Source organism: Sabethes cyaneus, chromosome 3, assembly GCF_943734655.1.
Source record: "Sabethes cyaneus chromosome 3, idSabCyanKW18_F2, whole genome shotgun sequence".
NCBI classification, from domain to species: Eukaryota; Metazoa; Arthropoda; class Insecta; order Diptera; family Culicidae; genus Sabethes; species Sabethes cyaneus.
This window is the reverse complement of record NC_071355.1, coordinates 198,852,463-198,879,161: the sequence shown is the minus strand read 5'-3', so window position 1 is coordinate 198,879,161 and position 26,699 is coordinate 198,852,463. Positions and strand designations below refer to the sequence as shown.

Below are 26,699 nucleotides of genomic sequence, written 5' to 3'. Positions count from 1 at the left end.
ATCACAACGGAATAATTGGTATGGACCTAGTTGAAGTATTTGGAATATCAGGACTCTACTTGAACCGGCACGCGCGGATATGCTAGCAAGAGTACTGCATAAGATGACGGTCGAGATTGCAATCACCCAGGAAGTGCGATGGTTCCAATAATGTTTTTTGCTATTTTTTATGGCCCATTCGGCTTACGAAGAAAATATGCATCTAGTTTCTTCTAAATCAACTTGAATATAAGGGAATTTTTTGAAAATGAAAATTTTTTCTTCGCGAATTTTCCGTTTTTAAATTGAAATATTGAACTTCGATTTTAACATAAAATTTAATTAACGAATTCGTTAGAAACCGTGTGAAATCAGCCCATCGGAAAAAAAGTAAAAGTACAGTGCATTTTTCCTTTTGAAATGTGGAAAACTTTCTGCTAATTGGCTGTCGATGTGTAATTCAGTTTCAAGTTTTGCGTGAAAATTGAAGTGAAAAATAGTGTAATGTGGATTCTGTCGATACCATCGAATATCTCCGGCGGTCAAAGCCGGTGTTTGGCAGGATGCAACGATCTAGAATTGGAGCCAACTCGGAACAAATCGAAAAATTTGAAGAAGCCGTCGCTGTCGAATTGGTTAAATTTGAAAGTCTTGCTCAACCGACAGGTGCCGAGTTCATCCAACGGTGGTAGTAGAAAGGCAACAAGACCTCAATGCAGACTGATGGTGCGGCTGCTACGGAGTAATTCGAAGCAGCAGCAAAATATTTAATATCGAGCCCAAGAGGAACTGGGATCAGTGCCATCCAGAAGTAATCTATTTGGCGGTTCAAACCACAGCACAAACTGGGAAGTAAATCATTTCCTCTTGCTTATTTCTTTATTTGGTTATTTTTGAAAATTTGACCTTCTTATAAAATAATTTATGTTAATACTCTTGGTAGTTGGCTAGTTTAATCTATTTTCAGAGAGCGAAATAAGGCGCTATAAACTTGGCCTATTGCAGCCTTGCTTTTGGTCTAAAAACCATAAGTTCATCCCCGAGGGTCCGGAGTATCACTTAACATTTATTAGCAAAGATACTCCCAACGAAACAAAGCTACAATTAATCAGAAACGGTTGGTACGAGACGTCCCCGTTTCTTCTTCCCCTGTTGATTTTGAAATGCATCTATGTATGTATAACTTATTCACACAAGATTCATTTCGTAAATTGTCTTCGCGGCAATGCTTCACAGTTGGCCTGGCCGATTAAACATTTGCAATATATCACTGATATTATGCAAATGTTAATACAGACAAGAAAATAATTTGAAATATTTCTATAAATAGAAATAATTAAAATTATTTCCAGGAATATTTAATTGTGGCTGTGATAGTATTAATAAGAATAAGAATAAGAATAAGAATCAACTTGAATATAAGGGAAGACTTAGGTTTGATGTTTCGAGTAAGATTTGGGGCGCTATTTACATTAATTTAAAAATAATCGAATTTTCTCAACCTGCAGCAGTCTACCCTACTCTTTAATCAGTCACTGGTGCAGGCGACATTTCAAACACGTTGGAACAAATCGGTTAAGTTTCTAATTTAAAAAAAGCGACTAATAAAATATAGTAAATTATCGAGGAATTACGTCTCTTTGTGCAGGCTCAAAACTGCTTAAAATTTTAATTGAAGGATTTCTATTCCGGGAAACCATAGCTTATATCTCAACAGACCAACATGTATTTTACCAGGCAGATCAACTACGATAAAATTAGCACAGTTTACTTCGAACTGCATTAGGGTTATGGAAAACGAAACTCAAGTTGATGCCGTGGATACAGATATAAAAGCAGTATTTGATCGCGTGGACCACCTGGCTGAGACCTGAATGGCTGAAATCATACCTTAGTATCATACCGCAGTTTATCTGTAAATTTAGGCGGTCATGAATCACAATGTTTGGCGAACTTGTCGGACGTACTACAAGGAAGTAATCTGCGACCATTTTATTTTTATTTTTCAACGACGTCTGTAAGATATTACCATCAGACCGGCATCTAATTTATGCTGACGATCTAAAGCTCTACCTTGTTGTACGCTTGGTAAATCCTCGGTGGGTAAATTATAAGTGTACAAAACATAATCGGGTTTTGTTAGAAGTTCATACATTATCACCATTACATTATTTCTGGTACTGGTACTGGTCATGCACATGATACTGGTGAGGTCCTCGAAGGTGCGACTTGATCGCACTGTTGTCCGACGTACTCGCGACCGTAATATTTCGACTTTTTTTTAGTTGTAGGATGGATATTTCTCCTAAAAGTGCATGCAGCTTATGATCATGTGCCTTTGCTGCTCTCCGCTTTCCGTTTGTACTTTGTCAATAATAGTTCGCAACACCCTTCATAAGAAAATTCGGCTTTATTCAGCGGCGTATGCTCATTGACCGGAATGTTTTGCGGTTAATTCCTGAATGTTCCGAGTCAAAATTTTGCCGTTTTAATTAGTCTTTGCATTTAAGTGAGTTGCATCACTCGAGCCACGCTACCGACTTTCGTGATAGGGATGCCATCATGGCTTTCGCTTGGCATTCGAGATAACACGTTTCTTAATTCAGCCGCCCGCTTCAGGTCAGGCGCTGTCATGAGCCGCTTTCAACAAAGAGAACAGTCGTTCACTAGGCTGTGGTACTGGTTATCTGTAAAAGACAAAAAATACGACAATAAATAAAACACTTTAGGATATCCTTTATTAAATTTACCATTTTGATTACTATTTATTTATTTGTACTTGGTATTTAACAATCCCCAAATCTTGTAATTGGCAGTTCATTGACTTTCAGACAGAACGTATGTTTATGAATAGTATTAAATGGCAAACTTATTACTGAAATACTTTTTTTTTTAAATAAAACCGCAATATTTCCCATACAATGCATTGTATGGTTTCAAGACCGAACGGAATTCAAGGACAACAAAATAAAGAGCACAGAGCAAGTATCTTCCGTATTGAAAGTGGGGGCGGTCGGTCGGCTGTACTTTTGTACTGCGGCCTGTCAGCCCTGTATTTTACACATGATATTCATCTCGCTGCCGGCCGCTTGTCTGCTGCTGCTGCTGCGGCTATTGTAGATCTCCCGAGGACGGCGGCCGGTGGTGAATGAAATTAATTACGTCTGAACGAGCGAGGACAATTGGAGACTGGTCGGCTGGCTTACTCTAGCTGGCTTTAGCTGGTACTGCTGCCGGTGCGGTGCGGTGCGGTGCCGGGCGTCAGCATCAGAAAAACAAGTTATAAAGGCATCAGGAAACCCTGGGTGTGCTGCTCTACACGGGTTTTGTGACCGGCCAGGATCAATGACATAGTTGCGTGAATCACAGCAACAACGGCAAAGTTCATCATTATTGGCTGGATTCAATAAAGGTGCGACCGGTAGTGGCTTTGGTGTCCATGGAGAGAGATGTGATAGATGGGATTTATTAAATACAATGATGATGATGATGATGGTACGGATGGTGATGGTCACTGATATATGCACAGTGCGGGGCACGGTGAAGCCATTCAGAGCAAAATGTTGGCTTATTTCGAAAAGCATATCAAATAAATACAATTTCACTTCAAACATGAAATGAAAAGACTGAGCGAGTTTTCTGTCGGGGTTTCCCACTGTGCGCTATAGGATACCGGGACGGAACCTGCATAGGAGATAAACTGTAAACAATGCCAGAGCCTGCAATAATAAAAGGGAGCTTTTAATTAATTCATGTTTTCATAATATGTTATTGGTATAATATTTTTCCAAGCTTCTGCTGGTTTGACAACTGTCGACAGGAGGCATTTAGTTGTAGGCTACATGCGGCACCCGGAGCGTTTCAAAATAAATTATGAGGTTTATATTTGCATCAATTCATTTCCGTTCATGGTCCGATCGACAACTTTCGTTCCGATGTAAATGCAAACGATGAAGTGTTATTGATAGCGATTTGGTCTGCAGTTCAGCACGGATGAAGGAGATTGATTTCATCGCATTTGTACGTGTGCCGTCTTCTGTCTTTTTCGCCTCCCTGACAGCTTCAAAGGTGGTAAATCATTCACAAAGAGCCGCCTGGATCAGGTGATGCCAACGGCTCTCGGTAGCTTTTCCGGGTTTCCGTATTCAAATCGAATATGCAAAACGGATGCTCAGTCGAAAGGCTTCTCTGCCTTTGGATGGTTGAAAAGCTCCCGGAGCCCTGGAGCGCTGCTGGTTCGACAAGGCGGCAGTTCAGTTGGAGAATAAATTTTCGAAATGAAATATGTAATAAGAAGATTACGGTGAATGAAATAATATTCCGCTGAGAAGAGGGATTTGTGTGCGGTTGCTTCTGGCAGATGGAAAAGCACCATAATCCCATGCAGCGAACGTGCATTATGTACGAAAGGTGGATTCTCCAGCGGAAGCTGACACGCATGGGAACGTTTAAGTTTGATGAAATTTCTACGAAGTTTTTGTAGTTTCCGTGATATAACAATTATGGCTCTAACAATTTGAATTCGTTTGCTTCTTGGCCTTGGATGCTGTTGGTCAAAATTGTGAAATAATTGGAGGGAATTATAGAAAGTAAGTCTCGCAGAGACTTTATTTTTCGCTTAACAGATAAAATCTTATTCGCTGTTCAATGTTAATTACCTGTAATAATCATTTGTTTTCTGTGGCACGCATTTGACATTTTTGTCAAGCCGTGCACTCCCCAGAGAGTCATAAATTAATCACAAGCTTTATACACATGATTGCATCCTGGCCAAGTCACGACGGGTACGACTCCTTACGGTTTTCATTACCTCATTTAACCTTCTTTGCTATGTATCCTTCGAATGAGTCTGCCCATTGTTGAATCACTTTTACTGCACCGATCTGCGAGTTCAATTGTGCACTCGTCATACGCCCCATTCCTCCGTGCTCCCACTCTAGATCGACCGTGAGAAAAGCAGTCCTGTTTCACCCGTTTGCGGTCGGTGATGGTAGCAAGCGGCACGGTGTAACCACCCCGAGAACCCACAGCCAGCCGATGAGAACGGTATGGGCAGGTCTGGTTTTCTCTTTTGCGTCTGGGGTGTCGAACATATCGAACGAATGCATTCATCTCTTAAGGAGATTTATGGCCAGTGGTTAACCGCAACAGCAGCAGCACCGGCACCAGCAGCAGCTTGACGGGGTCCAAGTGGTACTGACCGAAAGTGGGTTAAACAAGTAGCCACTCGGACGTCGGCTCTAAATGGAGTTGTGGTCTGCTGATGTGTGAAATATTCAGCATTGGTGTTAATGAATTAAAAAATCGATAGGAATGGAATCATCTACCAGATAACGAGAGGGCAGACGTTTCTGACAGGCTTAGAATGAATTTATTTTCCTGAATAACATCTTTTGTTTTAAAGAGCTGGGAGCTTACTTGAGCGAGTTCAATGGGCGCAATGATTCATACTATATTGCAAGTGCCAGAATCGGAAGTCGGCCTTGAAAGGCAGATTTAAATTGTCCTGGCATGTCTTGCAGTCAGTTGGATACAATTTTATTTGCCAATGCAAATCGACACAATCCATTACATCGACCGATTGTCGCTGATTGCCGTCGTAACAATTGATACATTTCTGTTCGGCAGGCGGGATTTCATTCTTTTATTATTATTTCACTGTTTCATTGGTAAAATTCGAACAATGAGTACACTGACCATAAACAGGAAACACGATTAATTGCGACAGCTAATGTCACAATAAATTGTGATAATTTATTGACACGATGAATGCGAAGAGGCCGGCTTTAGTGGAGCTGCGCGAAGATTTTTTTTTCGATTTGTGCATATCATGGTATGATTTTTCAATTCTGGTTTACTTTGTTCTCGGTGCCGTTGGCAATAAAAGCAGCGCTGGTAGCAGACCGGTGTCATTGGCTGTCTGGTTGGTTATTGTTTTGACATTATTAAATTATTGAAAATTAAACATTTATGAGCTTGTTTATATTGATTCATTCACAATGTATGTAATTATTTTTCTATTTTCAGGTACTTTTCGTCGCTTATCGCGTATTACTTCAACTGGTATGTGTGGTAGCAGCAAGGTAAGAAGCTAATATAGCAAAATGAGGATACTTTAGATTGTTAACAATGTCAAGTATTAATTTTGCTTTGTTTCTTTGAAGTTTTTGCTTCTACAAAATAGTCTTATGAATATGAAATCGTTTCGACTGAATACAAATTATTCTCTATTCAAGTTGATAATCAAAGTCGAAAACTTTACCTCTAATTAAAAATCGTACGTTGGGAGAACCAGCCTTCTTGCTGTTTCGAATACGGTCAATGCATTTCTTCACCACATGTTAATACGTCTGGTGTTTTGCAAGGTAGCAATTCGGGACCACTTTTGTTTTCCATCTTTTTCAACTTTGTTACATTCTCACTTGGTTTTAAAAGCGAGCTAATTTACCGCAATTATTTAAAAATCTTCGTTGTCTTCTTTATCAGGTTTGAGTCTACTGCCTGAGTGTCTCATGCCATAGAATTCTTGATAGCTTGTCACCCGCTTCAAAGGCAGCGTGCGACAGTATTTAATACCGCTGCCTTGGAATGGTTATTTTCCCCCTAGAACAAATTGAATGTAGCATTTATTTTACCCCAATGTACCTCAGCACACGATCAACAGAACAACACGACATACACTCAAGTTGCTGCTTGCCGAAAATGTGCTCCGATAGACAATCACAGGGCGATCTCTAATCTCCAACAGACAGCAGATGGGATTGCGAAAGAGGAAAAACATCGCGTCCCGATAACACTCTTGAGAACTGCAAGGATGCCACCCGCACGCTCAATTCTCACTACCGATCTCACACGATCTTGATACCACCGATCGAAGATCGAACCATGTGACCGATAGAACTCACCAGCAAGATCATTCCGTTGATGATCGCTCAAACTAGCAGTTAACAGTGCGATCAAAGTTAAAACGTGCCCATCGAGGCGATCGAGGCGTTTGAGTTAAATCGGCTCTGCAATCCCAACTTTAGTGCCTGAGAAAAGTGTGAGCTGCGATTAACCGTGCCCTTCGAGGCCATCCAGCTAAATTGGCGTTAGAAATTGATCCTTGGCTTCAAACGGAAGTGAATTAACGAAGTGCAGCTAGGCTGGGAATCGGTGGCCTAAGCCCATTAGTGTTATTAGCAAGGTTGGTACCGGCAACCAGGCTGTTTTTTCCCCAATTTTGCTATAAAATTGCTATTTCACCAAACAGATTGAGCGACACTAATCTGCACAAGATGAGCTGTAGATTCGGGAAAACGAACACAGTCATGGGGTGGTGAACCTAAGGGACAATAGAGATCGGTAAGCAGTTATCAGGCCTGTGATGTGTTGTCGGCCATTGCTAAAACACCCTTTCGATCCCACCTTACAGGCCTATTATACTTTGCGCAAATATCGCCTAATAATTGAGTAATTATTGAGTGAGTAATTGTCGAACTTCTGCGCTGAATCGCGAACCTGTCTGTAGGCCGTCGAGGACGGGTCAACATCTCCACCTCGTTTTCTTCTAATGATATTTTGGCTCACGCTCGCGGGAGCGTCCCTCTCCATATCACAACCTCTCCACTCCACATGGTCCTGGATTACCAGCCTGTGCCTATAGCGTTTGCGCCAGTCTACGCTTTCCGTTTGTACTCTGCCAGAAATCGTCTGCAACAGCTTTCGTTCAAATTCGGCCAGAGTCTTGCGCAGGACAAATAAGGCGCGATTTCCAGCTTGAATGCGTTGTTGAATTCCCTTAGTAGTGTCTGTTTAGGCAAAAAGTAGAACTTCCTAAAGACATGCGATGTTCAGCGTGTTTTTAGTTCCTCGTTGATTGCGAAGAACAATGAGTAATTCTTGCTGAAAAAGAGCCACTACTGACACGAGGTCTTCAAATATTGGAAATTTTGCGCTTAATTGGTTGAAAATGGTTAAAAACAGGAATTACACTTTTGCTACCTTGAAATAGTGGACCCTTCGTTTACCAAGGGGCCTTACAGTTTCAAAAAAAGTAGAATTTTGAGCAAACCTTGAGATCTATAACATGTGATATTTCATAAATTTGCCATTAATCAACTAACAAATGGCCCGGTTCTGTAAAGAAGAAGAACAGGGCTTTCAAATGAAAAAAAATCTCCATTTTCGCCATGATCAACCTATTTTTATTTTAATACCACCATCAGAAAGCTAAGAAAAAAGAGCGATGGACTGGCAACACGGTTTTTTTTTGTTGAAGTGACGGTTTGTGCTCTAGTGTTTTAAAATGGTTTTCGTCGGTTTAAAACCAGGTCCGTGTGTATATTTGGTGAAAAGATGCAGAATATAATCCACTTACGGACTGAAGTATGAAGGATTGATCAACCAGCTTTACACCGAGCTAAAATCTTAAGGATTTGTTTCGACCTTTCAGGAAAAAAATTGATAGGTATGAATGAGAAACAGCATTCAAGGAGTATGTAAATAAATGCTGTTTCTCATGTTGTTAAAAAATATATATTCTTACAATAATTATCCAAAATTATCTCATGGTATTTCTGTGAAATCACTTATAACAGAAAGTAACAGGTACTCTTTTTATAGAAAATATTTTGAAAATTGTGTCTGTATGTACTCATTAGACATCTGTAATAATTTACATACGCCGGCCGAAAAATCTGACAGCATCTGATGTATCTTGTAGTCTCAGCTCATTTCAATGAGAAATATATAGGTGCGGGGAACATAAATATTTACAGCTGTAAGTAAATTAGATTATTAGAGTGCTACAGCCAGTTGCTAGTTGAACTTTAGAAAAAATAGGTTTGAAGTCATACTTGTTGGTTTTCAGGATACTTTCATTTTTACATAAGAATAATATTTTGTATTGAGTTAAATGTTCCGCAGCCGTTTCCACACCTGTATACGTTGTACTGTATCACGTTCACAGGTTGTGTCATTTTTCATTTTTGCTTTGATGTGGCACAACTCACAAATAGTTCAAAAATCGCGGTAGAAATCGACTATCAACAGCGCTGCCAGATTTTTTTTTCTTTCCTATATGCTCTATTTTAAAATAGTTTATTATAATTGATATTTTATACTTGATTTTGAAGATGGTATTGTGTAAACATATATCAGAGGTAGAGCGGATCTAAATTTGAATAAGTGTGAGCGTATTTTTTTGCCTTTATTTACGTGTGATTTTCTAAATCCTAATTTTCGCGGGAAGATTCTGATTAATTATATCAAATATATAAATCAATCATTACACAATCAATTTGATTACATGACCAATTATATACGGGTCGATTTCTTTGGTGCAACATACCAAAGAAATTGAAAGTCCGAAAGTAATAGTGAAGTCCATATGATTTGCTAGTACATTCGGGCGGGGCTTGTTCCTTATGAATGTTCCTTATAGCATTTTTGCTCAGCATTCCGATTCTGGTCTTAAAATTAAAATCGGTTGGAGGAATCATGGCGAAAACGGCGATTTTGTGATAAAATCCAACATGGCGGCCAAATCGAAGATGACCGCAAATTTTTTTCCTTCGTTTATAAGGCCTATCTCTCGTCTTTACAAAATCGTGTCGTTTGTAGTTTGTTTAATAATTTTGGAAATATCACAATAATTATATGAAAATGGTGAACCTTGCTACAAATAACTGGTTGTTTTATTCAGTTAATGCCACTTCACACCTAATTTTTTGAATACTTCGACTTACTTCGACTAAACTCGTGTTTTTAGTCTTTGACCTTGAAATGCGGTCAGGCATTAATATTAATATTTTTTTGAAACGGTGGCCCATCGTTATTAATGCCTGACCGCATTTCAAGGTCAAAGACTAAAAACACGAGTTTGGTCAATTTCATAGGAACGGACCCTTTCTCCGAAAACCCGCGCTGAGAATCGCGGCTAACACGCTGACAGACGAACAACGTCACACGCAGTACCTTGCAAGTCACCTTGCAAGGACCTGCATAATGTGGTCGTCCTGAAAGTAAAAACAAGTTAGATTAAAACTTCTCGGTCGAAAATAAATAGCCCAACCAGATACATCGCTACATTAATAAGCGGGGTTGCGCAGTCTCCTTTTGTCCAGCACCTCTAAGGTTCAAAGGCATCCGGTTATAATCTCTGATCATAGCTTGGTTCGACCCATGCACCGTCCAGCACTGGATAAAAGCTAGGAGTCACAACTACAACTTGTTAAGCGTAGCTACCTATTACCCTCCCCCCCCTTTCTTTTCACTCCTTCCCCTCCATTCCCAAAAAATTTTCACTACTTTCCTCTATCGTCACTCCATCAATTGTAGAACCTTCGTTTCAAAAAAATATTAGTATTACTTTGTTTACACGTTTATGGAGAACAACTGGTGCAAGTTTCGCAAAATATTTCACCACGTTGCGAAGCAGTACACAATGGAATTGAAACGACGTTAAAAGATCAAAACAAAGTCGACGAAAGTGCTTAAAATGCTAGCTGTCATTACTCTAATGTAGTTGTAGATCGGAACGCAGCTAATAATGTCGATTTTGTGTCAAAGGATATGAACCCTCCAAATTGCCCGAAGTTTCGACCAATTGAAAAATTTTGGGCAATTGTCAACCAACGACTTCGGCGAAACGGGGAGATAGTCAACAGTGCTAAAGAAATAAGTTCGAAGTGAAAGAAACATGTCGATCTTTAACTGTGCAAGGTATGATGAGTTCTATTAAGTTCGAAATTTTGTCAGAACCAGAGAAATGCAATGATGTAACACTGTAAAACTTAAAGCTGAAAAAATACTGCATTCCATTCTTTTATGGGCTTTTCTGTGGCACTCTTGTCTCGAGTTATAGACTGTTAGCTCAAATTAGCAAATTTTAGCTCCTTAATTTAGCCTCCAGTTCCGGGTCAGACACTGCACCAGATGGAGAGAGAAGTTTAATTTCTTCAGAAAAGTTGCTTCTTTTTATATTTTCTATCACTTTTCTTTGATGAACGTCTCAATAGCAAATTTCCAGAAGGAGGCGGAACGGAAGTTTACCTAGGCGTTCCCGTGGAAGAAAATAATGTCCGAGCACCTGATCTCCAAGAAGTCAAATCGAGTTGCTGAAGACTAACAAAGCCGCTGGTAAGAATCTTCTACCGGCAGAGCTTTATGAATATGTTCGCTGAGAAACGTTGACAGCGTCTCTACGCTGGCTTGTTTCCAAGACTTGGAAGGAGGAGAAGCTACCGAAGGAATGGTTGATCGGCTCAACTGCTGTAATTATTGTGGCATAACGCTGGTAAACGCCACCTGCAAGGTGATTTCCCGGATCCGGTTATGCTACTGTCGCCGATATCATAGGATTTCGAAGAGAATTACCGGGCGGGTTTCATGGGAACTCGCGCCACTACGGTCCTGATTTTTGCCATCCGATAGATCTTGCAGAAATGTCGGGAGTAAAAGGTGCTCACACATATCACTTATTGATTTCAAAACAGCATGTGATACAGTGGATTGTGACCGGCTATGGCAATGGCAATGGCTTCATTCATACCTCAAGCAAGTACCATTTTTAAACTAAGCCCAGCTAGGGGCTTTATGGTCGGTAAAGTAGCGTTAGCATAGCATAGACAACCGTACACATCATGGGTGGCTGATATGATGTACCCGTAAGTACACCATACACCTGGCCATGTCCTTACGATTGTAGAAATGGGTACGTTAGTAGACCACCTACTTGAAGAGGATGCGCAAAAACTCACGCAATCTTCATAGGTGTTCTTGTACCCAGTAATATACGATATGAATGAAATATTAATCATAAAATGCAATGGAGCATATAATGGAAAAATAGAACAATCTCACCATCAATCCTTCGAATGAAAAATAATTGCGTCAGTTTCCATCATTCTAATATCCAATAATTAAATTAATTTTTCCTTGCGATAGCCATGTGCATTATTTAAGCTTGTTATGGTTAGAGTCTTAATTTACAATAGGAGGTGCTTGATGAGCTAAAACGAAACAAATAATTAAAATAACATATTATACTTACCTGCTACCAAGGCCGTGTGGCTCAGCTGTCTGCATCAGGGAACCACGCGGCATCGCACCACCTCCTTATCTACTCAATCGAGTATTACCGGGTATGGCCACGTGGAGGCGCTAGGTAGGAGCTTGGGCTGGCAAAAGCTATGTTGGTCGCTTTCTCGTTTGCCTTCCCCATCTCATACCCCTTTATGGTCGGTAGCGTTCTGCACAAAATGAGGATGTGTGTATGTGTGTGGTTTTTTTCTTTACGATTTTGCAACGAACGCAACTTCTTGCAACTACCTTTTGAACGAGATTGGTCCAAGAACCACGTAGTGGAACAAGTCATAATTTGCCCTTGGACAAGAGAGTTTATTACGCACCTCACGCAAGTATTGTTCCTACAACTTGCCCTGGCAAGAGGCTTTTTTGTTGGTAAACAGAATTCAGTAGGAAGGAAATATGTAGAGGGGCCTGAGAATAATTCCATGCTAAAGTCATTTATCATCGAATGGCCTGATTCTAGTAACATTGGAAGCCACGACAATTCGCTTGTCAAGCCAGACTCAGTAACCCTTTGGCTACAGCCCCTGTATGTCATTAGCCCATAATATTTAGTAGTTTTATTTCTTCACGATCTTCGATCTTCTTTTGGCACTTTTCCTCTCTCAATGTTGTACTTAACTTCCTGGAAATTTGGTCAAATTCTGCCTCGTGACAATACTTAGATAGTTTCTCCAAGCTCTTTTTCCTGCTCCATCGTTTGCTGGTATTCCACGTTAAATCAGTCATTTCGTGGAGTCTTCGTCAGCAAGATGGAACCGGGATGGCGCAGGCTGTGACAAGCGGTTGTTTCCATTTAACTCGATTATGGGTCACTCGACGCCATTTTACCAGGTGTTTCAAAAGCCGTAAAAGCCGTGTAGCTCGTGATTCGTACGTATTTGTATTCCGCCAAATTTCGTCTGCAGCACCTTCCGCTCGAACTCGGCAAGGGCGCGTATGTCCTCCGTGAGCAGTGTCACAACTTCAAGTGCATGAAGAACTACCAGTCTAACAAGCGTTTTGTACATTGACGGCTATGTTCAGCGGCGTATGCTTCTGGAACCGTATTACGATGGACAAAATATGCCCGTTTTTCCGCTTGAAAGCGATGCTGGATCTTCTAACTAGTGTTGCTGTCCATGGTCGTCATTGATCCCAAATACACGAACTCATCTACCACTTCTAGTTCGCTGCCGTCAAAGCTTACCGTCCGTGGGAGGTGCCCGTTTGTCTTCCATTCATGCATTTGAACCTCTTCTTTTTGACGAATTTATTTTAAGCCAATCTATGTAGACTCCACTTTCAGTAAGGCGTAGATGCGCTCCGCCGTCACAAAATTCCTGGCTATGATATCAAAGACATCTGCGAAGCCTAGGAGTTGGCTGCTTGTGGTAAAAATCGTGCTTGCCGTTCCGATGTCCGCTCGTCGGATCACCCCCTCAAGAGCGATGTTGGATAGTATGCAGGTCGAAGCCGTCACCTTGTTTCAACTTTCTCCGCGTCTCGAACGGACTCGAGACTGTCCCCGAGATACGCACAAAAACACTCGATCTAATCTTCGTATTCTTCTAAGATGCGTGGGAGTCATTGTACTTCCGGCATTTCTGCAACATATGTTGGATGATGAATATTTGGTCCGCAGGTGGGGCGACGAAACCTGCCTGATAATTCCCTAGGAAACCATATGCTATCGGTGCCAACCTGCGTAACAGGATCTGCAAGAGTATAGGCGGCGTTTACCAGTGTCATGCCACGGTAGTGGCGATCGATCATGCATCCCTCCATCCATTTCTCCGCCAGTTTCTGCTCCTCCCAAATCTTTGAAATAACACAGTGCAGAGCCGTTGCAAGCACATTACGATTATGTTTATAAAGGTCTGCTGGCAGACGGTCCTTACCGGCGGCTTTGTTGGTCTTCAGCAACCAACGCGAGGCCCCGTGGTCCGTACAGATTAGGCAGCGAGGCCCTTTTTATATGCCAGAAGAGCATTGAGTTAAACGGCAATAGTCTTGTAACCAAGCTGCGATAGCTTGTGAAGGAATGCGTCGGCTACCAGTGACCAAAGCAAGGGTGAGAAAGTTCCTTGTGGACTTCCTTTCATTGTCGAAATCGTGACCGATGTATCTCCCAATGATGCTGTGATTTCTCAGCTTGAAAGCATTGCTTGAATCTTGCTCATTGTAGTCGATTCCGTTTTGAAAGAGAGCCGTAAAAATTGAGGCGAAGGCAGCGTTATACAGAGCGCCTTTAATATCAAGGAAAACACAAAGTGCAGTCTTTTGATACTTGATATTGAGTCTCTTGAGGTATTGAGAAACTAATTAATGTCACAACGCAGTGCACTGCGATTTCCGTAGATTGCCCGTGTTAATATGTATGTTGATTTCCATGCAACGCAACGGACAGTTCTTTAAAAACTCATTGCGGATATAGTTATCCGTAATTTTCGCTATTAACTTGAGAGCGTCAGACTTATTTGTCTAAAAGCCTTTTGCATGATTTTCCCTTTATTATTTGCCTTTAGGTATCTGCCTACTTTCCGCCAATTCTCTGGGATCGGTCCCAAAATGAAACTTCCTGATCCTGTAATCGAAGAAATGGCCTTTTACCTTCAACAGATGCATCTTGCATTCTGCCTAGCATGATAAAACCCGTTTCCAGCTTGCTGAGACAGCCTTCTCAGTCGCGCAAAGTTTGACAAAGTTATGTATGAGACATTTGTAGAACTTGGTGTTATCTACAATTTTGCTGAATAAAGTGTTGCTGTATTGTAGCTTCCCAGGTGGCCTCGAGGTATGATGATGCACTACTAAGCTAGGCGTCCTATGTTTGAATGTTGGCCGGAAGAGGCTGTTGGAATCCACAGGATCGTAGCAACTGGCCCTGCAATTGTCCTGTATTCTGAGCGCTGGCTGCGAAGCCTGTCGTATAAAAACTGAAGGACAAGTTACGATAACGGAATGTAGCACCAAGGCTTCGCTTTGCTTTGATCGAACCATCCCTGACAACACAGCTGATACGATTCTCTTATATTTGATGGCACATATAATCAGTGTACTGATTATTTAGTACGACAAAATATATACTTTAAACTTCCTATGGTGCTGCAGATCAGTAACATACACTGGCTAGCCAAGAAATTTATTTAAATAACTTCATAAACACATTTATAAAGAGCAATTTAAAAATTAAATGCCCCAATTTTACCAAAAGAAAATAGAATCAGTGGCTTGAAATACACTTTGACCGAAACTATTCTCTCTGCCGTTATTGTCGTTGGCCCAATGCCAGTTATACAATTTAATAATTTGACCACCCCTCTAACTAACCGCACAGTACGGATTGATGGGGTCAAGAGATGCTGTCCTCGTACCTACAAACCACCGGCATGCTCCATTAGGGGAGCCACTCTTTTCGATATGACATACGTGTGTGTCCCGTTCCTACCTCAAAACTTGGCATCGTCGTCGCTCGGTTGCCGCCAGTTTTGTGTTCACCCTCTCAAACAAGGATGCACTTCCGGAACGGTTTCAAGTTTCATTGTGCTTTGTTTACGACACACTTTCCTTAAATTGAACAGAGCACTTGACGGCTCTGCTTTCGTTGCTCGAGTCGGGTTCAGAGCAAAGCAGAGCAGAGCTGAGCGAAAAAAAAAACTGTCAGCCACTTGTCATAACTTTCTGCTTACTGAAAAGCGCGACAAAGCGTAAGAGATGGCAAAACAAAGCTGCGAAAAATGTCGGAAACGAAACTACAGAGCGCAAATGTTTTCCTATGGAATTTGTTTTGCCGTCGTCTTCGTCCTTTTCTGCTACTTCCTGGAAGATGATTGCCATTCTACAATCCATTTTTGAGGACGAATGTGGAAAAAGGTAAGCTGTCGCGTAATTCTTTTTTCTCACCAGCCAGCACGATGTAGTAGGGGAGATCTTGTTTGCTGGGATCAAACGGTTAAGGTACATTACTAATAATTTACAGTGGAAAAATAAAAATTGCAAATTAATAGATTTGCTGAGCTTCGATCATTTTTCAAAATTTTTAAAACGTGTTTGTTTTCTTTAAAATTATCCAGCTGAGTCACTCCAGAGTGAAATCAAATCGTATACAACCACGTAATGTGAAAAATATTCTCAACTAAACCAAAGTTATTTCAACCCCTGCACCGAAAAAATAAGTTTCGTTTTTCTTAGCCGATATCATGGCTTCGTTTTGCGTCACAACTGTAAAAATGACGCCTTTTGTTTTTTACTGCATACAACAACTCAACGGCGACAGTTCATTCCTCTTCCCCACCCGGTGCCTGTGTGCCGTGGGTTGAGAGTTTCCAACGAGCGGCGCGGGGATGGAACTCGCAAACTTCAGGGTTTTTCAATTTTAGTGAAAAATGGCACTCAAACAAATCTGTTGTCACTGGGAGTGCGCTGTCAGTTTACATTGGCTGTTAGCATTCTGCCGGTGGTCGTGGTTCGTGAAATAATGGTACCCGAACTGGAACGGTTCTGGCATCTTTCAGCGTACATTCCACCGGTTTTCGGGCAGCAGATAGGGTGAAAAGTGATAAACGCGTAACCAGCGGGGAAAAAAATCGATTTGTTTTGCTAATGCATTACACAGATAAAGTGATTGGGATTACATGAAATATGCAGTGCTTTGCATAAAATTGGCATTCATGGTATGACGATTACGAGTGCTGCAATTAAACTACACTGAAATTTGATTTGGGAAAATATTTTGAATTCTCATTTATCATAGTTTTACGACAGGCTTTTAGTTATTAGGCGTTTTCTATTTCTATATATTAGACTTTAACGCTCACATAGACATAATCAAATGACATAAATGTCATAAATCAAATTAACAAATTATGTAAAGCAAAAAGGACACAGTTTAAGGTTCATATTTCTGTTGGCTGACGCAAGCTTGATAACAAATGTTAGAAGAAATATTAACGTAGAAATTGTTGTTCGCAGTTTTCTTTTTCTCCTCGAAACTGCTTCAAATGGTAACATTGTGCGTTGGAAAGTGCTTAGATTTGACTCCATTTTCATCTTCAAAAAGTTTCAAAACATCACATTATTGTGGATAAATTCAATTATACAAACGTTACAACATTTGTAAATATCTTACGAAATACTGAAACACTAGATGTTAATTAGCGAAGTTCTTCTGCTCTTTGATATTTCATAAAAAGCAGGTTTTCTATAATTAAAATTAATAATCCACCACTGTACGGTACGTCCAACACTGCTCCGTACACCGTACAGTTCCCAGTAGGGAAATGAGAAAAGTGCATAAATTTGTAATCCAGATTATGCGCATGCAATTTAGCTTAATTTTACGCCTTGCTGAATCCATTTTCTAAGAATGCATTTCCTCGTACGTTCGTCCTGTTTTCTTGTGCCACTGCATTACGTGAAAGTCGCGCAGGACTCTCTTCCGACCCCTCATTGTCTCTCCACTTTGTTCACTCCAGCTCTTCTTTTGCAGCACCTCGAATGGTATAGTCGGAAAATCACATCGCTTCCATGATTATCTCTCTCCGTTGTTAGTTGTTGAATCTTTCGCTTTACCATTTTCCCCGTGCGCTTTCTTTTACCAACCGTAACCAACCATAACCAGCCAACCAGCTAGCAGCGTGCAATCGGTTCTGGATGTGAGCTCATCACATTCGCATTCTTGCTAACTTTTCCGGGCTTGGGATTGACCGACTAAATTGCACTGAGGGGGGGGGGGGGGGGGGGGGGAAACTGTTCTCCGGGAAGAAAACTACGAATTGTGATTTTCTCCGGAAAAATTTGCATTTTTAAATTAAGTTGATTTAAGCCAAATGAGTACGAATGGAAAGTGCTTTTCCCGGTGGACGAAAAACGATTCCCGCAGCAGCGTGGCCGGGCCCGGGCAAGCGGCAGGTTCCTTCAAAGGGTGAAACAAATGCTACGGGGGGAACCAAACCGGGCCAGGACCAAGCTCTGCGGTTTATGTAGCATTCTTGTGGTTATTGAAGTAAATATTTTTTTGCTTGCCTCTCGTTTTGTGTTTGCACTGCGAAAGTATGCTGCTGGGAGGAGCAGTTTTGATAATTAATTCGAGCTGGAACGCAAAAAATGTTGCTTGCGGTTAAGCAGCTCGCTCGGCCATGTTTACATTTAGCTTAATGAGTTTGTCCCTAATGGGATAGAACGGGCAGAAATGTAACTGATACCGATCATTAAGGATACCGAAATGCCATTAGCGAATAAAGAGCAAAATAAATAGAGAGCCTGGAGAGGAAAACTACCACCGTCGTTCGGACCAAGGATAACCATTAGCCGCGCCACAAACGGCGCTTCACTTGAGAACACTTTGGCGCAAGGAATTGCAATTCGAAGCACACATGAGTGAATTAGATCTGACTATGTTTCCAAAGATGATTGCTCATACAAGCGATAAACAACACCCGATAAGGCTTTTCCCAAGCTTATGAAAACAGCTGTTTTAATGCTTATTATTAAATTTTCCAGCATATCGCGACCCCTATCATATTTCTCCCTTTCACATGGAGATTAAAAAAATTCAACAGAAGACATAACAATACGGTGATTAACAACAGATGATTAAAATACGAAGTAAAGACAAAGAAAACACGGCGCAAAGTTCGTCGTCTTTGCGCCGTGTTTTCTTTGTCTTTACTGCGATTACTTTTTGCGATGAAAATGTGGCGAAAAAAATGATAAAAAGATGGTGAAAATACGATAAAAAGTTCGCGAAAAGAAAACGAAATATGACAAAAACATGGTGACCATACGATGAAAGAACAACGAAAACACGACAAAACAGTGTCCATAAAACAAAGAGAACAACAAAAAGACGTTTAAAAAGGGTCTGGAAGGTGACAAAGCATGCGAATAAAGACGACGACAAGATAACAAATATACGACAACAAACAGGATGACAATAGAAAAGACCAAAAATGTGACGAAAAGACAGCAAACAAACGACGAAATGATGGTCAAAATAACTAAAAACAAAAAAGGCAAAAAAGTGGCAACGAAACTACCCCAAAACAACAACAAAAACGGAATAAAATAGTCGACAATATCACTATTGTCCTGTTTGTTGTAAATATTTGTTATCTTTGCGTCGCCTTTTTTGCACGCTTTTTAAGCGTTTTTTTTTGATGTGCTCTTTGTTTTTTTTTGTCGTCTTTTCGTTGTTCTTTCATCGTATGGTCGCCATATTTTTGTTATATTTCGTCTTCTTTTCGCCAACTTTTTATCATATTTTCACCATCTTTTTATCATTTTCTCGTCGCATTTTCGTTGTCTTTGCGCCGTGTTTTCGTCGTCTTTACTTCGAATTTTAATCATCTGTTCTTCGCCTATTGTTATGTTTTCTGTTGAATTTTGTTGATATCCATGTGGAAGGGAGAAATACCGCTGTTCAGAGGTCAAAAAATTACGAACAGACAACGAAAATACGATGAAAACATAAAAAACGTATCAGGACAACTGAAATACGACAGACATAGAGATGACAAAAAAGTGTCGCATTCGAAGAAAAGACAACAAAAAGATGATAAAAGCCGCTGATAAAACAATAATAGGATGACGAAAAGACAATGAGAAAGGACGAAAAGACAGCAAATAGACCAAATGGTCGACAAAAAGACGATGAAGAGGTGCCGTTCACCGCAAAATGAAAACACAAAAATAACGAAAAAGCCATGACAAGTAGGTGTAAAGACCAGGAAAAAAGACAAAAGGTGACAAAAGTACTCACCGAAATAACGCCAAAGAAGCGACAAAAATGTCGCCGAAATGTCGAAGGAGACATCAATAAACGACGATAGAGCTAGATAAATAGAGGGAAAAAAGGTAATAGAGCATAAAATAACGAATAACGAATAAAATAACGAATAGAGGATAAAATAATGCAAAACAACGTAAAAAAGCCAAAACTACTAAAAATGACAACAGAAAGACGCCATCAAAAGTAACTAAAACGCTACAAAAAACAAAAAAGAAATCAAAACAAATCGATGAAAAAAGACAAACAGACGATGCGAGGATGTCAGTAGAACAGATGTTAATAAGAACAGAGAGCGGCTGATAGCAGTTACAAAGTCAACAACAACAAAAACGACTAGAAGCCGACAGCAAAAGGCATCAGAGTACACATAATAAACAAAGACGAAGGAACCAAACCAAGACCAAAATTAAACTAAAAAAAGAAACAAAATACAACAAAACGGCGACAAATATACCCCAAAACAATAAAAAAAATTCTGTTTTTGTTGTTGGTGTTGAAAATAGCGACAAAAAATGACAAAAACAGTGGTTGAAAAACTACAAACAGACAACGAAAATATGATGAAAAGAAGGAAAAAAAACATAACAGGACTACTGAAATACGATAGACAGAGAGACGACAAAAAGGCGTTGCATACGAAGAAAAGGTAACAAAAAGATGTCAAAAGATGGCGAAACGGCAATAATATGATGACGAAAAGACGATACGAATGGACTAAAAGACAGCAAACAGATCAAATGGACGACAAAAACATGACGAAGAGGCGGTTGAAAGGGCAACAAAATGACTACCGATGAAAAAGTGATGATAAATAGGCGAAAATACGACGAAAAAATGATGAAAGATGCTAACAATTTGATGAAAGCACCCGAAAAAAACGCGTAAGAAGAGACAAAAATGTTGACGAAATGTTGCAGGAACAATAAAAAACGACGAAAAAATTATAAAGAGAGGCAGAACAGCTGACGAATAGGCGTCGAATAGGAAAAACAGACGACTAAGTGATGACAAAAGACGGCGAAAAGCCAACACTAAGATGAAAGTACGATAAAAAAGGACGAAACAGCAAACAAACCAAATGATCCACAGGAAGACGACGAAGAGGCGGCGAAAGGGCGGCACAATGACGACCGTACGATGACACAAAAGTGATGACAAGTAGGCGAAAAGACGACGAAATGTTGAAAGAGACAATAAAAAACGACGAAAGAACTATAAATTGAGACAAAAAAACGACAAATAGACGTTAAAATAACGGCAAAACAGCGAAAAGAAATGTTAAAAAAGAGTGCATATGACAACAAAATGACACCATCATGAGTAATTAAAAATGCTACAAAAAGATAACAATATGGATAGTAAAAGATATATCGAGGAAGACAATGGAAAACGACGGGAGAACTATAAGAACAGGAGGAAAAGGCGACCAAATAGACGACAAAAAGACGACGAAGGCGGCGAAATGATGACCGAAAGATGACGCAAAAGTGAGTAGGCAAGTAGGTGGAAAGATGGCGAAAAAAGTCGACGAAATGTCGACAGAGACAATAAAAACGACGAAAGAATTATGAATAGAGACAGATAAAGCTACAAATAGACTTTAAAATAACGGCAAAACAGCGAGAAAAAATGCCAAAAAAGACTCAAATAACACCAACAAGAACAAACAGCGACTAACAGACGCGGACAAAGACAACACGATAAATGATAAACGACAAAAAGACAACAGCAATAGTTATCAGAGTACACGTTACAGAAAAAAGACGAATAAACCAAAAGACAAAGAAAAGACGCCAAAGCAATGACAAAAAATACAAAAAACGGGGAAAGTCACTGAAAAGACAACATTCTTGCTGTCATGACAACATACATGATGATTCAAAGATGGCGCAAAAGTGACGAAACGGTAATAACAAAAAAAGACGGTGACACGACGATCAAAAGATGACTAACAAACGAAAAACAGACGACAAAATGATGACGAAAATACCCCAAAATAACAACAAAAATGGCAACCAGCCGCCGAAAATAGTAATAACAACGCCAAAAGCAGAGGTCAACTACAACTAGGAGGCAAGGAAAGACGGTGAAAAGGCAACAATAAGATAACAAAAAAGCGGCAAATAGAGAGCAATAAGAAGATGAAGAGGCGTCGAAAAGACAGCAAAATGACGACAGAAAGTTGGCGAAAATCTGATTAAAAGTAGGCGAAAACACGATGAAAAAACAAAAAAAAAAAGAAAAAACACGGAAAAACAGCAAAGAAGCGACAAAAAATGTCATAGAAGACAATAAAACAAAAAAAAAAAAAAACAACTAATAGGTGTAGAAAAAGAGACGAATAGACCATAAAATAACTCAGATTAGTAATAGAGTTCAACAGTAAAAAAAAAGTATTTGAGTTTTTCCAGAATTATGGGAAAAAGTTTTGAATGATTCATTTGTAACCATTTTTACACCAAAATGTTGCAAAACAGCAAGAAATTAAACTCCTAATAAAATATCAAAACATCAAAACAATTTTCTATTCAGGTGAACCGGTATGTTTAATTTGTTGTAGAAGTTTCATATTACATAATAGTTTATTGCGATTCCCTGTCAGCCGTTTGTCCTTAGATATAAACAAACAATTAAGCAGCGATATTGAATGGCGATACATAGCAAAACAAACGCAAAAAGCAATGTTTTCTATAACATAAACCTCACTCAAAACACTTATTGGATTGACAGATATATAAAACAGTGACGATCAAATCAAAAGAAATCTAAATTTAACGCTATTTTCGTGTTTTTTTTGTTTGTATCATTACACTGTAAACTCGACAAGACGTAATTATTCAACCCAACGAGCAAACGTCCAACGGCTTTCCTTGAAAACCATACCCTCTGCCGTGACCGTCACATTCGAATCCGCCCGCACATTTTGTCCGACAAGACACCCGTGCCGTGTCGCTCTAGCTTATTAGCGCAGTCGTTCGCCAGTGAAGTGTCCAACGAACGATGGACCAGGCACCGGACCGGACACACAGGAGAGGTTCACGATCTTTCGGTGCGCTCACGTGTGCTCACATATCCAAACCGTCTACGGAACCAAGTGTGCGTGATCTAGCTGACGATCAGATTCGGTTACTCTCGCTCGTAAGGATTAACATTCTTACGTTTGTGAGAGTTTTTCGATTCGACTCACCCCAGCCAGACCGGGTAAATGTATTTCCGCTTGCGGTCGGTGTCGCGTGGTGAATTCACTAGTCAGGAAGTGTTGTTTACCTATCTTGGTTGCTACTACAGCGGACGCTCCACTTCGAAGAAGCTACTTCAGTGCTTCCGTCTAGCGCCAACCGGGCAGTGAATTGTTGTCATTTCTTGGGAGAAAGTCGCACAATTAACTTGTTTGGTTTAACGTCGTTCAAAGTAATATACGTTGACGATTTAACTGCAAATCTAAAACATTCGAAGTGATTACCTGCAACTGTTAAGGTTAAAGGATCTTAATAAATTCGAGGAAAAGAAAAGTGAAAATTCTCATCCCTCATCTGGTGGCATTCGTGCAACGGGTTAGTAGTGGTTAGCTGCAATATGTTTCTTTACCAATTTCTAGTGAAGAAGTGGTTGTTTGCTTTTCGGTTTTCGTGTGTTTGTTGGGCGGAAAATCTGACGAAAGCGTTCTAAAATTAAAACAAACATTTACGCTATAAATATTTCCGTGCAATAATAATAACATCCCGATGCGGCTCGGTGTGTTGTGTGCGCGGCGAAAGCAGTTTGTTCTTCGGTTTGGATTCTTTTCCGTAAATTGGTGTCGGCTGAGAAAGCAAAGATGGTGTTGATGCTGATGATGGTGGTGATGATGATGACGACGATTATGAGGTCGTTGGTGATAATGTTTTAATAAATGGTGGTATTACAGCAGAACACAATTGGCAGGAAAGTGAATGTCCGACAATGAATGAAATCTTAAGAAGCAATTGTGATTTCATTCAATGGTGGTAGGCGGTTTATCATTTTGATTGAGTTTTCACAACTTTTTAGGTGATGACTTAAAATGTAGAGCAGTGTTTATATTTAATTTTAGTTTGTTTATCGATCATATTTGATAGATATGCTAAAACCGTTAATAAAGCTATGAGCTCCACTAGAACTTTCTGATGACCGCTATAAAACTGCTTTCTGACCAGGTGGCCCACTCTTTAGAAGGTTTTCATAACCTCTTTAAATATCAGATTATAAACGTTAACAGTCTGATCACAATCTGCTGAAAGCAACAATAAAACGATTATCGCTGCTTGACAGCGAAAAGCTTCATAAAATCACATAAAGTTATGGTGGTATCTTTTTGAAATTGTTTTCGCAGAAATTTGACTGTTGCTTCATTGAATGGCAAATTACCGTGCTTAATAGTGGGTCCCCACCGCTTTCTGGTATCTATTTCTAAAACTCCTGACAGAAGGTGAAAAACAAATTATTCGGACTCTCCTGTTAATTCCTGCTGTAAGAACTTTAAATTCTCAACGTGCCCCGTGCATACGTCTACTAGTGCGGTTAATTGTTTGCCAACGTTGTTCAGTCTGAACAATCCCGGATTATCTGGCACTTATAACGTGTGCATGTGTTCCCAACCGTGTGTATAATTATAATTTTCTCATCAATAATACCTGCTGCACTGCCAACTAGTGCCTTGTTAGGTGGTAAAGTTTGACCGCAAAAAGACCGGCTATTTTATCTGCCAGGTTTATAAACATAACCTTGAATTTTGGCCAACTTTTATATTTTCCATCGAAAGTAGGAAAAGGAATTTTCAATGGTTGCTGGATCAAGGAATAACTGTTACATTTGACACCGAACCGACCGGATTTGACACCATAATTCATCGTGAAGTAAATTAAAATTTTCAAAACGTGAATCGTGTTCCTCCCTGCTCGAGTTTGGAATTAGCAGAAGGATTTTAGCGTGCTGCTCATGGTACTGTTTGTGCGCTGCATCAATTTTCTTCTTATATACTTTCAGTTGAGACCGGAGGCTTTTTATTTTCAATCGAAACATGTGGAATACCTGTACGCTTACCTTTTACCAGCCGGCGCTGGTGAACGTATACCTATTCCATGGAAAGCCGTTATACCTTCTTTTGCTTCGTAACGCTGACTGGAATGGACCTGTTAGTGATTTCTTCTGCTTACTGTTCAAATGTCGATGCTGATGCAACAGCCGAATCCATAGGAGGCGTTCGACTCAGCGGCATGGCACTGAGGAACCGAAAAAAAACCGACGCCTTGGCTTTTCCCTCTTCACAACACTTGTATGCGAGCTTTCTTCCTCATATACTCGTTACCGGTACCATGATATTTTCAGTTTAAAACACTTTGCTTTTCTTAACAATGCACATAATCTGGTTCGTGGGGAACAAACAGTGGCGGAGATTGCTCAAGTCAATGAACATAACTTCAGATGAAAACACCCATTCAATTTTGAGGACTGTATCATTTGAATTTCAGATATGATGATTATGGGTTATGGGTCGTATGCTGACAAGAAATGTTGCAAATCGAGCGAGAAGCTAACGATGTATGCTCTCACGCGAGAGAGTATGAGAAGCGTAGCATTTAACGCTTACGTCGCTCACGCTAGCGTAAACCAAACAGCCGCCGTTACTGTGTGCAGACATTCTGCTACCTACACACTCGCGAAAGCACAGACGCATGTCATTTTTCTGCTAAGCTTACTCGCGAGTCAAATAACTCCTGAGCAATTAGCGTCTCGTGAGCAATGAGGTATAAAAAGGTGTGGAAGAAGAAGACTTTTGATGGTACCGCACCGAACAATGGGGTTTGTTATTGGAGTTTGACGTCACGCTTGATCATGATTGGTCGATGTTGGATTCCACACACACCATGATGAAATTTCTTCACTGAACTGACACCACTTTACCAACATCGCCACTCCTGTATATATCTCATTGGCGCACTGGGATACAGATTTTGCATGACCTTTTTTGACGTAGGACTACGTCTTACGGCAAGTTTTGAGATAGGGTGTCATTCCAAAAAATCGAAAAATGCGAACGTCACGAAAAATGAAAGGTTTTGAGCGCTAATAGCTCAGCGGTTTTCCAATCGATTTTCAATATTCTTACACCAATCGATCGGAAAATCTTCTAAGAATTGACCCAAATGAAGAAAAGTATGGATTCTTGATGTTAAACTTTTGAAAAATTAAAAATAATGAACCTATGTTTTACCAGAATTCTCGCTTCGTGATTGGTTGGAAGATTCTTTACGATGATCTAAACCTATACCAATTTGATATCTGTGCTTGGTAAGTAAGCCAAAACAAGTAAGCCAAAACAAGTGACAAAGTTTCCTCATTTCAACAAGATTTCTTAACACCGCGGTTCAACCTAGACCATTTTGATGTCCTTGCTTGGGAAGTACGCCAGAGAGAGTGACAAAGCCCCCTCGTGCCAAAAGATTTCTTACGAACGCGATTAAACCTAGTCCAATCTGATGTCTGTGTTAGGGAATTGTGCCAGAAAAAATGACACAAGCTCGTTGTCCCAACGGATCGCAAATTCTTTACTGCGTGACGATTAAATCTCGGCGAATTTGATGTCTGTGTTGGAAAAATGTGCTACAGCTGTAGTGTTCGGTTATAATACGACTCTGTGAATACGCATGCTTGCCGTTTCATTAGAAGTGTAGTGAAAAGATGTGCTGTTGATAAAATAGCATTGAATTGGTAAAATCCCTTCAACGTGGGAAACCATGGATAATAAAAACAATCTCTAATTTCAGTAAGGTAGCAGGAAAGTGATAGTTTCTGTTCTTGATTTTGTTAAATTGTTTTCAAATGCACAATCTTTTGAGAATTGAATGTATGCAATGTT

General features: G+C 40.1%; 1 protein-coding gene across 2 annotated transcripts in view; it reads left to right on the top strand.

Annotated features, from left to right (window-relative positions):
• The window catches only part of LOC128739138 (dnaJ protein homolog 1), a 124,521-nt gene that overhangs the window by 71,430 nt on the left and 26,392 nt on the right, over positions 1 to 26,699 (top strand). Inside the window, exon 3 of one of the 2 annotated variants that reach the window (XM_053834534.1) lies at positions 6,007 to 6,062. The exons of the other annotated variant lie outside the window; for it this stretch is intronic. The gene's annotated coding sequence lies outside the window, so the exon portion shown is untranslated. The remainder of the gene's footprint in view (positions 1 to 6,006; positions 6,063 to 26,699) is intronic. 2 annotated transcript variants of the gene reach the window in all.